The sequence below is a fragment of the Hipposideros armiger genome, unplaced genomic scaffold, assembly GCF_001890085.2.
Source record: "Hipposideros armiger isolate ML-2016 unplaced genomic scaffold, ASM189008v1 scaffold_422, whole genome shotgun sequence".
Classification (NCBI taxonomy): Eukaryota; Metazoa; Chordata; class Mammalia; order Chiroptera; family Hipposideridae; genus Hipposideros; species Hipposideros armiger.
Window position 1 is genome coordinate 269,766 of NW_017731772.1, and position 13,204 is coordinate 282,969.

The 13,204-nt window shown below is 44.1% G+C and overlaps 1 protein-coding gene across 1 annotated transcript in view; it reads left to right on the forward strand.

Moving 5' to 3' along the window:
* The first annotated feature begins 8,145 nt into the window (after positions 1–8,145).
* Positions 8,146–13,204, forward strand: part of TTC39B (tetratricopeptide repeat domain 39B) — a 159,744-nt gene continuing 154,685 nt past the window's right edge. The window contains exon 1 of the mRNA XM_019664447.1: positions 8,146–8,394. The gene's annotated coding sequence lies outside the window, so the exon portion shown is untranslated. The remainder of the gene's footprint in view (positions 8,395–13,204) is intronic.

The window sequence follows — 13,204 nt, forward strand, 5'->3', positions numbered from 1 at the left end:
AGTTTGAGCTCTGAGCAACAGCAGTTCGAGTCAGCCCGAGCTGAGCAGCCGTGAGCTGCCAACAGGTGGCGGGATGGCTCAGCTAAAAAAAAAAAAAAAAAAAAAAAAGTAAATGCTCATTTCCCTGTGGTGAGTGGTTGCTGAAATTTCAACTGTGGGGGCCGTCGGAGTGGCGCGATGGTTAAGAGCTGGCATGGGATGCCAGAGGGCCCCGGTTCGGATCCCACATGTGAGGGCCAGTGATGCTGCCCTCTACAGCTAAGATGCTGAACAACAGCTCAACCTGGAGCTGGGCTGCCATGAGTCACCGGCGACGGTGTAGGCTGTAGCCCCTGCTGCAGTGGGTTGCCACGGGCTACCATGTGTAGCCAGCAGCCAGCGTGAGCGGCCAGCAGCCGCAGTGAGCGGCCGTCCAGAAGCCCGTGACTGATCTGCCTCACCCAGGGAAGAGCGCAATGATGGTGCCAACTTGGGCCAGTGAAGCAACGTCCTCCACAACTAGACTGAAGAACAAAAAGACAGCAACTTGTCTGTTTCCCTTTCCCCAATTCCCCAATAAAAATCTTAAAAAAAAAAAAAAAGAATTTCAATTGTGTTCTTTCTGTGTTAGCTGGGCTGCTTGGAGTTGTCCTCACATGTGCGTGGCTAAGGGTCAGCCAGAGATTTGGGCAAGAGTTTATACCCATAGAAGTTGGAGGCCCCCTCCCCTCTTCCCTTTCCTGGATATCTCTTCTCTATTTCAGCTGCTGTGGTTGCCCTGAACTTTCCTCAGTTTCTTGCAACCAAATAAACTGCACAAGCTGTCCTCAGGCTGATGCCACCAAAAATAAGAAAGTCACAGAGTAAGTTCTTTTTCAACTAGGAGACTCCAACGGCCTTCAGAATTCACTTTCTTTGGGTCTCTCCTCAATGCGTTCAGATAGGGTTTTGTTTTTGTTTGTTTTTTTAAGTCAAGAGTTGTGACCTGCAGGAGGGACTTCTTGGGACTTATTTCATATTCTTCACAGTTTGACATTTGTGATTTGTATAGATCCCTCATGCATGAACAGTGCCAGAAAAATACACTTTGAGTCTACCAAGGGTCTATGTCTCCAAAGGCCTTGAATTGCCTGATAATGAGAAACTAAGCAGCCAGTGGGGAGTGGGGTGAGTAGTAGGAGAGCTCATAACTTTCTGGGGTTTGTTGTACTGAGGCAGATTTGGGGTACTTAAGCCTTTCCTAATCTTTCCAAACAACAGCCTCCAGGCCACAGCTATACCCTTTATAAAAAACCTTTCAGAAAAGGGCCTTTACGTGTCCTTCATTTCCACTCAGTAATGAGTTTGGGCAAGTGACTTGACATCTTGGAGACTGTTTTCTCATCTGTAAGCACTGCCTACCTCACAGGGTTGTCAATGTGCTTAGGAGACAGTAAAACTTCAGACATATAGAAATCATACTGTGATGCCTCTGACCCAAGCCATACTGCTGAGCCAGACCAGAGGTTCGCACACTGCACCTGAGGCCGTCACCCTAGAGCCTACTTTGCAATATTTAAATACGTGTCCAAATAAAGCTTTTTGCTGGGAAACCAATGGGGGATTCCGAATCAGTGGGAAACATCAGAAAGAGGTGACAGTACATAGAGAGTAAAATTAGGTAGAATAGCATAAATTATATCACTTTAAAAGTCTTTTTTCTCCCCAACACATTGGCTAGTATGACATTTTTGGGGGAAATTCCTTGAGACACCTGGTAATTTGGGAATCTATAAAGTCATCTACTTGGCTGCTTCCAGTCCCCACACCCCACTCTCCATCATAACTCCATCAGAAGTCAAGGAGAGCTTCCTTCAGTCCAACTATTAGAATCCCAGGATTATAGTCTTATAGAAAGGGAAAGTTATGTATGTTAACCCCCCCCATTCTATATTTGACATGCATGAAAAAAAGCTGAAAGAATTGAAATGGATTGTTCAAGGTCACAAATCCAGGTCTCAAGGAGCTAGGAGATGAACCTTTATTACTGGTGGTTCAGTATCTGTGCTGGAGTCAGGCTCACTTGGAACAGAGGATCTACCTTTTTTCCCCACAAAATTATTGAAAATGAAGTGTAAGCTACTTTGTTGAGTCACATGAAAAATAAAGATATATTTCTACCACTTAGATTCTTTGGATTCTTGTTGTTGGAAAAATATCAGTGAGAAAACTGTCATAGCTTTTCATTTTGAGGGAATGTTAATGTTAGACCTTGTGTGTTAAGTTGCAACCCAAAAACAGTTTTCTGGTTTTTCATCCTGAACTCTTAGTTCACTTGGCAGGTTAGGCTGCTTGTGTCTGAGGGACTCAAGTTGCATGCCATGGTTTAGAGCAGTGGTTCTCAAGGCGTTGTTCTTGAATTAGCAGCAGCATCAGGAAGGAGCAGGCCCCACCTCAGACCTACGTAATCGGAAACTCTGGGATTTAGGGCTGGCAATTTGTGGTTTGACAAACCCTCTAGGTGATTCTGATGCATGCTCAAGTTTGAGAACCATTGCTTTAGAGACACTTAGAGCCAATCACTGTAGTGCTGAGTCAAAACCAGTTTTAGAAAATAGATGTTACTACGTGTAAGTCTTAGGAAGCAGGTTAATCTGTGACCCCTTCTCTAGGTGAGTGTAGGAACTGCCTGATATAAACCCCAAATGCCCAATCAGGAGTGTAAATAATAGGCCTAAAAGAGGCTATGAGAATGGAATTGCTGAAGGCAGCCAGAGGTAATTACTGGTTTACTAAAACTATGCATGGAATACAATGAGAATGCCATTAAAAAAGATGCTAGTATTCTTTAGAATGTGGAGAATATTTGGATTTGTAGGACAATAGAGATTCTAGCAATGTGAGGGAAAACATGCAGGAAAAAAAGGCACAACAGAACCCAGAGAAAGGGGACTTGGGGACGTGTCCTCAGGAGAGAAGGTGTGTATGGGCTGCTGAACTGTTCCCAGTCAGCTACTCCAATCCAACGCTGACAGAAGTTCTAAACGCTTTGGCTGGAGTGCGTGGGAAGGGATATGGGAACCCAGAGGGTCTAAAAGCACTTTGAGTTCCATACTTTCACATTTAGATTTAGGTTTGTTTACCTATATCTGAAAACTCAATATAACGGTCGCTTAGACAAAGATAGTCGTTGATTTATCGTTCATGTAATAGAAATCTGGAGGTTGGTAATCAAGCACTTGTGTAGCAACTTCACAGTTATCAGGAATTCAGACTCCTTCTGTCTTTTTGTGCCATTGGTTTATGGCTTCCATTCTCAAGGTGTTTTTTCACGGTCCAATAGGGTGGCCGGAGCTCCAGCCATCACGTCTGTTCCAGGCTGTGGGAAGGAGGAGTGGCAGAAGGGCCAAAAGGCACCTGCCTCTGTTATTTCCCTTTAAAAAGAACTTCTTGGCCATCAAATAGATTTCATTTGCCAGAACTTAGTTACATGGGTCATACCTAGTTGTAAAGTTGTAAAGTTGAAATTATAGCCTTTTAGGTGGGCACCATGCTGCCCTATATAAAAAATCAGGTTCTCTTACTAATGGAGCAAACAGGATGAGCAGCAGGTGGCAACCAGCAGCCTCTGACACAGGCTCCTTATTTACTCTGGTTTGTTTTTTTTTTTGAAAGAATTTTTTTTTTAATTGGGGAGATGGGGGGATGGGAACAGTGCTGGGGAATTGGGGGAAGGGGAACAGACAAGTTGCTGTCGTTTTGTTCTTCAGTCTAGTTGTGGAGGACGTTGCTTCACTGGCCCAAGTTGGCACCATCATTGCGCTCTTCCCCGGGTGAGGCAGATCAGTCACGGGCTTCTGGACGGCCGCTCACTGTGGCTGCTGGCCGCTCACGCTGGCTGCTGGCTACATATGGTAGCCCATGGCAACCCACTGCCACAGGGACTGCAGCCTACACCATCGCCAGCGACTCACGGCAGCCCAGCTCCAGGTTGAGCTGTTGTTCAGCATCTTAGCTGTAGAGGGCAGTGTCACTGGCCCTCATATGCGGGATCCGAACTGGTGCCCTCTGGCATCCCAAGCGAGTTCTTAACCATCGCGCCACTCGGCGGGCCCTTACTCTGGTTTTTGAATCCGCAGACAATAGTAAGTCTCCTATTGCCAAAGTTAGTCTCTGTTCTGCTTTTCTCTTCTCTGGTCTCACCTTCCTCATCTGAAAACATGAGATTAATTTAAAGTGATTCAGTACAAATAAATAGGAAAGTGATTGGAAAAGATTACATGTATATATATATGAAAAAAAGTGAGCAAAGAACTGATAAACATGGCAAAATAAATGTTTACCCCGCTCCAAATGCCTAGAACAGGAATAATCGTAAGGGAGGATTTCAGCCTCCACTCAGTGATGAGGTTTTTTCCTTCCCCTAGCATTTAAACCTCTCCCAGGCACATGAATTAATCCTTTTCAGGTCACTGAGGAACCTCTAAGTGCTTAGCTCTTGTGTAATTTTGAAAAAATGAGTAGGCATTAAAGAGAGTCATCAAGCCTTCCACATTACCCTAAGAAAAACAGTATTTACTTTTTAGACTTCATGTAATTCATGTTCTTTAATCTCCCTCATTATTACTGTTTTTCTCCGTTTTAAAAAAATCATTATGCTAAAGCATTGGCATGCCAAGGTCTAAACAAAATGCTCTGTATACTATGAACTTTTCATTAATTAATTCATTCATTCACTCACTCACTCACTCAATATCCATTTATTTATTTGTTAAGTATTCATTGCATGTTGGGCACGGTGGTTTTGTTGTAAACACAACACAAAGTTCCTTCCCTCGTGGAGCTTATAGTGTATGTTGCAGGTATTGTTGTTGAGGGAGATACACTATAAACCAGTAAACAAATAAATGAACAAGAGAGTTTCAGATGGTGATGAGAGCTATGAAGGCAGCAGGAGGACATGGTAACATGGGATTGAGAGGGAAGGGCTATTTTAGAAGGGCAAGTCCTCTTTGAGGAGCTAAGACATGAATGTGAGGCAAAGCCACTGACAAATGCATGATTTACAATGAACAATTATTTCACGGATATATGAGATCTGAAAAATTTTATTTCTAAATGCAAAACCATTCTCTCTCCCACTATACAAATGATGAAAAGGCAATTTTTATTTAAATAAAGTGTCAACAAAAAAACCTGACATCCACTAAGGGTAATAGGTTCAGGAATACTTAAGATTCCATTTCTGCAATATTGGATTCATTCTGAAACTCCAACAGCTTCCAATAGGTGTGTCTTTTTTTTTTTTTTTTAAAGATTTTTTTGGGGAATCGGGGAAGGGGAACAGACAAGTTGCTGTCCTTTTGTTCTTCAGTCTAGTTGTGGAGGATGTCACTTCACTGGTCCATGTTGGTATTATCATTGTGCTCTTCCTGGGTGAGGCAGTTGCTCGCTAGCCATTGGACAGCAGCTCACAGCGGCTCAACGCAGCTCATGAAAGCTCACGCTTGCTGCCGGCCAGCCCCACTGCAGCCTACGCCGTTTCAGGTGACCCACGGCAGCCCAGCTTCAGGTCGAGCTGTTGTTCACCATCTTAGCTGTAGAGGGCACAGTGTCACTGGCCCGCATGTGGGATCCGAACTGGGACCTTTCTGCTCAGAGCTGGCATCCCAAGCCAACTACTAACCAGCGCACCACTCGGCCAGCCCTGGTTGGTGTGTCTTTAAAGTAAAAAAATTCAGATACCATTCTTGCTTAATCCCTATGCTAGTTACTTTTGGGAAATGGAATATCTGAGGAATCTCACTTGACTGGTAGAGTAAAACATTTGTTATCAGCAAATGGGCAAGGGAAATTCTGTTAAAAAAATGAATCCATTCTAATTGTTGTTTGAAAAAAGCTGTTTTATGTTTGTGATTCATGACCTTGTAAAAATCACACATGAGCAGGAAAAGAAAGTTGGCATCTTCCAAGAGCAAAGCAAATTTGATTAGATGTTCCAGAGGCTGCAACACATTTATTCACTCTATGTTTATAATTGTCTTCCTCAGAAATATGAGTATTGCTCATTTAGTGATAGGAATTTAAAACGTACAAGGCTTCAATTTGATCCCTGATATTAAAAAAACAACACACAAATTTCATCAAGAAGCATAGAATTTTGAAAAGTTAGACTTGATTCTCATTATAACACAATCATGTCACTAATTAGAGCCGAGTTCTTTTGTATCTCTTGAAAATTTGAGATGTTGAAATTCATAAGTAAGACAATAACAAAGTTTATGGGGGAGGAAAAAGCCATAAAAAAGATGTGATATTAATTTGGGAACCAATGAACTTTATAAAACAGAATCGTGCATGAGTAATACAGAGTAGAATCTGTACCCAGACAGGATATCCAGCTTCAGAAAGTGAAGCATAAACAGCAGGTTGGGGGAGGAATGGAAACTTTCAGGGGTACTGGAATTAAATGACCTCTAGGTTCCTTCTAGCCCAATATATCTGATTCTAAGAGCACACAAAGGGTGTGTTAATCTGTTTTTTAAAAAGCTTTATTGAGATATAATGTACATAACCATAAAATTCACCCATTATAAGTATACATTTCATGATTTGTAGTGGATTCATAGAGTTGTGCAAGCATCATCACAGTCTAACCTATTTTTCATGTTGTATATGGGGTAGAAACCATTTTATTTTTCTAGTGTAAATGTCCATGGTGACTCATTAAAATCACACAGCAAATTTCAAGGATCTAAAGATGACTCACTGAAAATGTGTGTAATGAGCATGCGTAGGCAGCTAGCTGCCCTACTGAAACAAATAGGGAGAGAGGGAGGGTGGCTGGAGGACGTGAAGGGTGATGGTTACCAGCCACGCCCTTGAGTCAGGCTGCTGGAGCTCAGATTCTGGCACCCCTGCTTTCTTAATACCATAGCTGTCTGAACTCAACTAAGTTACTTAAACTCACTGAGCCTCAATTTATTCATTTGTCAGTTAACAGTATCTACTTCATGGGGTTATGAAAGATAAATGAGATAATATATGCAAGGGGCTTAGCATACTCCTGGCACATAGAAAATACTCAATAAATGTTAGCTGTTTTTATAATTATCACTGGATGACCATTAAGTAGCCTTTCATGAGTCAGACACAAAAGACCCCATGCTCAATGATTCAATTTATATAAAATTCTAGAAAAGGCAAAATGATGGTTATAGAAAGCAGGCCAGTGATTTCCAGGGGCCAGGGACTGGGGGTAGGAAATGGATGGCAAAGGTGCACAGGGAATTTTTAGGGGTGTTCTATGTTGTGGTTGGGATGGTGTTTTGTAAACATTTGTTATAGAATCATACACTTAAAGCTTGGTGAATTTTATCATATGTAAAATACAGTAGATGACAAAAAACCCTAAAAATAGTTTTTAATTTACCAGTTGGATAGTTTGATTAGTTGACATATTAGAAGCAAGAATCAATTTCTAAACTCAGCCAACAAATATTTGTTGATCACCTACTATGTGCAAGGCACTGTTCTAGGTGCTGGGCATACAGCCTTGAAGAAGACACACAGTATCCCTACACTCATGGGGCTTACAGTGCAAGTCCGAAACACCCCATGTGTTTGGGGTGACATAAAGGGTCAGCACAGGATGCTATGGGGACATAAAGGTGACAAGGTAGTGGGAGGAGGGGTAGGGGAGTACGAAGTACAAATATCTGTCCCTCAGTTTTCTTTTGTCTTTCAAACATACACAGAAGATGATGCCCCTGACTTAAGGCCTCTGGGTGACCAGTGACAGGCACAGGGCACTCTGGCCACACAACCTGTGAGACCTGGTGTTCACCTGTTAGGGAAATAGACTGGCATCGCTACAAGCACCAAGTGGACGCTTCATGGGCCTTAGGGGCAGTGCAGCTTTGACCTTGGCGTCAACCCAGCACTCCACAGAGCTCAGGAAGCAGAGGCTGTCAAGTACTTTCCCAGAGGGTGGCCAGACTTGGGAAGTCCGCGTCTGCAAAGTGACTCCGCTCGCCAGGTGACTCTGCTGATGGATGGCCCCGCCCACTGTGTCCAAGGAGATTGCCGGCCCCTGGTTGGTAGCTCGGGTCTGAGCCGCGTGGAAGGGCGGGGCGAGGCCTGCGAGGGGCGGAGCTTGTGGCGAGGAGGGCAGCCCCGCGCTCTCTCGGGAAATGGATGCTCCGCAGGTCTGCGAGCGCCAGGGGCGGGGAAAGCGCTCGTTTAGCTGCGCTCTGGCCCCGCCCAGGACCCGGCGGGAAGGCGGGGCCGCCCCAGTCCTCACTCGCTGGCTCTGGGCTGAACCCGCAGCGGAGAAACAGAGTGGGCTGTGAGCTCCCTGCTTGGGTTTTGGGCGGCGGCAGGCGGAGGAGGAACATGGCGCTCGTAGGCAACGGAGCAGAGCTGGAAGCGGACGAGGTACTGGCCGGTGGGGAGTGAGGGCGCTGCCTCTGGAGCCAGGGATGGGTGAGCGAGCCCGGCGGGGACGGCCAAGGTCCCGCCCCCTTGGTCCCAATTTGGGACAAGCAGCCTCCCGCCTGGAAGAAGGGGCAGGGGCTGCGTGTGGGGCCACCTGGCCTTAGGAGGGCTATCCTCGCGGGAGTGAGGAGGGTCTCGGTGGCACTCGGAGCGGAGGTGCTGAGCTTTGGAGCCCCGGCACCGTAGGGCCCGGGGATGGAGGACACCATGTCCGGTCCGCGGGTGGGTGGGTGCGAGCGCGCTGGACCTCAGGACCCTCAGCCCTGAGCTGTCCTCAGCCTCTGCAGGGACGTCCGTGCTTCATGAGGTCTGACCCCGAAGTCCCGACACCGGCCCTCTGGGGTTTGTAAAACTCTCTCTGGAGCTGGGAGTCTCACCTTCTGTGGAAGTTTCCTGGCGGCTAAACTGAAAAGCTTACGATCGATGAGAGGAGAGGGACAGCCAAAGGAAGGAGGAGCCCCAGGGGTGTCAGCACAGGCCGGCGGGGCAGGGGCCGCCAACGGCCGGAGGGCGAGGGGACCGGAGCAGCAGCCCAGGAATTGGTGTTTTCCTCTGCGTCCTCGGGGCCCGGGCCTCTCCCAAGCGGGTCCCCAGTGTTGGTGGTGTAGACGGATAAGAAGGCGCTAGAGCCGACTCGGGCAAGCTGTATTTAAATAATTGGTGACTTCCTCCTGGGGCTGGCGCGCCCGGGTTTGAGCACCCTCGGGCAGGCGCACCGGACCTGTTGATTTATTGACTTCCTTTCAGCGCTTAGCAGCTCCAGAGAGACGCTTTCTTTTGAGCTTCAAGTTGAGGCCGGCGGCAGCGCAGCAGCACCGGCACCAGCAGCTGCTGCTGCTGCCATTTTACCTGACTTGAATTTTACAAGTCGCTGCCTGAGGAGGCTTAGTTTCAAATGATGCAATAGTGGAAGATCTGGAGATGGTTCCTGCCCATCTCTTCAGTGTCAGGAAATTCCAGACAAGGAACACCATGTTTTAAATGTAGCCTTTAAAATAAAATAAAAACAAAACAGAACTTCAGCTCCTTTACACAACTGGCAGACAAGAGGGGAAGTGGGGCTATCCAGAACCTTCCTTACAACCTGTCCCTGGCAAGGAGGCACCAAGACCACAGACCAATGAGCTAGAGCTTGCTCAGTTGCATCTATTTATTGTTGAAACTTTGAAACTACTCTTAAAGGCAAGTGATGAAATAGCACATTTATTGCTGTTTTCATCTGTGACAACCTTTCTTTGTCTATAGCTTTGGGTTGTCTTTTTGGTATGTCATGGAGCCAGCTGTTTTTCATTCCTCCTGTCTTAGTTAATTCTTTTCTGTAATCAAGGTAGTAACACTTTTATGGTGATTTGACTGTATGTTCACTCCATTCCTCTTTTATGGCTCCTGCGGTATATTAAATTGACTATGCATGTACCTGGCATGCAGGCCTCTCTACAGCGTGGTCTCAATCTGATGTCCCAGCCTTGTCCCCAGCTGCTTCTCTGTGTATAATCATGTTTAATCAGTGTGATGCCTGTATTATAAATGAGGCAACAAATTTGGAGCAGCTAGTAAATATAGAGTGAAATTTTTGAGCCCCTAGTCTGCTTGTTGAAAAAGATTTACTATATAATTTTCTAGAGTCTGGACCAGGGTATTGTTGAGAGAGAAAGGGAATGCTATTAATAATTAACACTTGAACAATAGGTATAAACTGGGACTGCCCTGGGCATATTGAGACACAGGGCCACCCTAGCTGTGCCCACTGCCTATCTGATGAACTGACTATTTAGATGCATTAACTAGGGAGAAGGGCTCTAGCTGGGTGGGGGAGGTTAGGTTTCAGAGCAGTGGAGATCTTGGCATGCAGATGCTTGATAAAAACATATTTTTTTGAATGAATGAAGGACTACAAAAAGATGTTGCTTTATTTCTCAGTTTTTGCCATATCTTTCATTCATTTATTAAATTCAATAACTATTAGGCCCTTATTACATATTAGGTACTGTGCTGGTCCTAGGAGATGAACAGAGCACAAACAAAATGTTTTGTTCATGTCGAATCCACTTGTCCCTCATGGTGTACCATTTCCATTGGTATAAGCTTTGCAACATTTATTGAACATTCGCTCTATGCTCAGACTTCATAGGTGTCTTAGGAGAGAGAAGAAACTGTTTCGGCTCTCTAGGATTCTCTGCCTGGGGAGTGAGATAGGTTATGTGGACAAGAACTCTAGAAAAGAGCCTCCAGGCAGGGTAAGCCAGTGAGACGTAGTGCATTGTAGACTGTGTACCCTTGACTCATTTGTACAAAGCCCCTATCTTTCAATTGGCTGAAGCGCTCTACACACAAGTGAATAGCAAGGACCCTGCTCTTCAACTTCACTGCATGTGTGAACTAAAATAGCTTATTTCAGCTGGGAAGTTTTTCAGACACTTCATATACATTTCATCATAGTCTTTGTGGCCACTAATGTGATATTCTAGGGAAGTAAAAGTGTGTAGTCGGAAAGTAGTAAAAAAGTGAAAAGTGATGTAGTTGGAAGAGTGAACTGGGCTCTCAGCTCTGTCGTTAATTTGACCCACAGCGATTCATTCGTTGTGTGTACAAACATCTGACTATCTTATGTGCTGAGACTGGTGCTGGCCTGGAGATGACAACAGTGAACTAGACAGACAAGGATGTTGTCCAAAATAATGACCTTGATTGAGCCAGTCTCTCAACCCCTTAGGGCTCTTTTAAGTTTCCTCATATGAAAAAGGAGGGCTGGATGAACCCTCAGTGTTCTTTCAGCTCTAGAAGCGTGTGCTTTTGGAGGGAGGTGGGGCTGCTTTTTGGGAGAAGGGCTAATAACATGGGAATCACTTTTCTTTCAAAGTTACCAAGGAGATGATGGTAGTAGACGAGCTCTCATGGTGTCTGTGGGATGGGGTGTTTCCTTCCTTCCTTCCTCTCTGCTGCCCTCGTTGGCTCCCTCCCTCCCTCTTCCTTTGCCTTCCTTTTCTTCCTCCTCTTCCTCCTCCTCCTCCTCCTTCTTCCATTTCTTCTTCTTCTTCTTCTTTTCTTCTTCTTCTCCTTCTCCTCCTTTCTTCTTTCTTCTTTCTTCTTCCTTATCCTTATCCTTATCTTTATCCTTCACTCTCTCTCCTGTTCACTTTCTAGGAGAATAAATACTAAAACACAGAAGTTAGAGCCTTAGGGGTGGCAAAAATTTGTTCTGGAGGGTTACCAAAACATCTTAGGTATTACAGTGGTGTGTGGCCCTTTAAAGTTTGGTTGACAAATCTTATTTCTTAATATTTCTTAAATTTATCTCATTGGGTTTTCTTGGATATTATATAAGCAACATGACATCAAGTTCGTGCAAGGTCTAGATTACCAGTCTAGGGGGAATAGATGGCTATGACTGGAGGACCATCTGTCGCTTGGTCTTGAGGTCATTTCTCTCTTGGTGACCTCGTCATACTTACGGGCTGCCGTTGACTATCTTGGATGTTGCTTATATTTGGCCCTCTGCTTTTGTGAGAATTACATAAAAATAGTTTATATTTCATTATTTAATCCTATTAAAGTAATTCAATCCACCAATAATTATGTCAAGACGTACTAAAAAGAAAATATCAACAATATCTGAATGAGTAGTAACTAGTTAAGCAAAAAGTTATTTTCTCATATGAAACAAGAGTTAATTTCACTAAAATAACTTAAGAGAATTTTTCATTTGTTTTACCTTCACTGGAAAAATGACAGTTTTGAATGTCTTTTAAATATTTGGTTACAGTCTATTATGTAGAAATTGGTAATTTGCATATGTAACTTGATACATTACATTTTATGTTAAAATTTCATGAAAAGTTACTCATCAAATGCAGTTATAAAGTTAAATGTTAAGAGATTTAAAAATTTTAATCTAACTTAAATTTTTTATTTAGTCATTCTGAATCCATTATTGAATAAAAAGTAAATTTACACTTACTCGTTTTATGTATAAAGCACAGATATATCTCTGTGCTATTAAAATTTCATGGGGGTGTGTGGTTAGGAAACGTGTCTAAAATGGTTTCTTAGGGGGGCAGTAATGGAGAGAAGTTGAGAAACATTGGGTTAGGGAAAGAAACGGCTTATGTGACAGATGTTCCCATGGCCTGCTTTTTTTTGGCCCAGGATTTTTTAGATCTAATTCTGATTTAGAAACTTTTTCTGTTGGAATTTTAGGTGAAGTTTAGATAAAATTGATGGCTACTATTTTCTTAGAATCAGATTTATTTTTTCACTCCACCAGCGTTCATTGAGCACCTTCGTAGGTGCTTAACAGTCTTCAGATGCTGGAAGTACACACTAAGATAAGATAGCATTATTGCCCTGTAGGAACACACAAACTAGCAGGAGACACAGTTTCACAAGTAACTAGTTTTGTGCTTGAGCCAGGTAGGTTTTAGATATGAAGACCCTGTTCTGTCTTTGGGTCAGGGTAGGTTTTAGGTAGGAGGGCTATATAATTTATTGTCCATAGTAGGGCACTAGGAGAGTAAATGAGGTGTTTTCAGTAATTACCCAGGACAGCAGGTGCAAACAGTGATGGTTAGCTACCCTGGTTTAGGGGTTGGCAACGACTTTAAAGAAGAGATGGTATTTGAACTGGGTCTTTTTTTTAAAGATTTTTATTGGGGAATTGGGATGGGAACAGTGCTGGGGAATTGGGGGAAGGGGAACAGACAAGTTGCTGTCCTTTTGTTCTTCAGTCTAGTTGTGGAGGACGTTCCTTCAC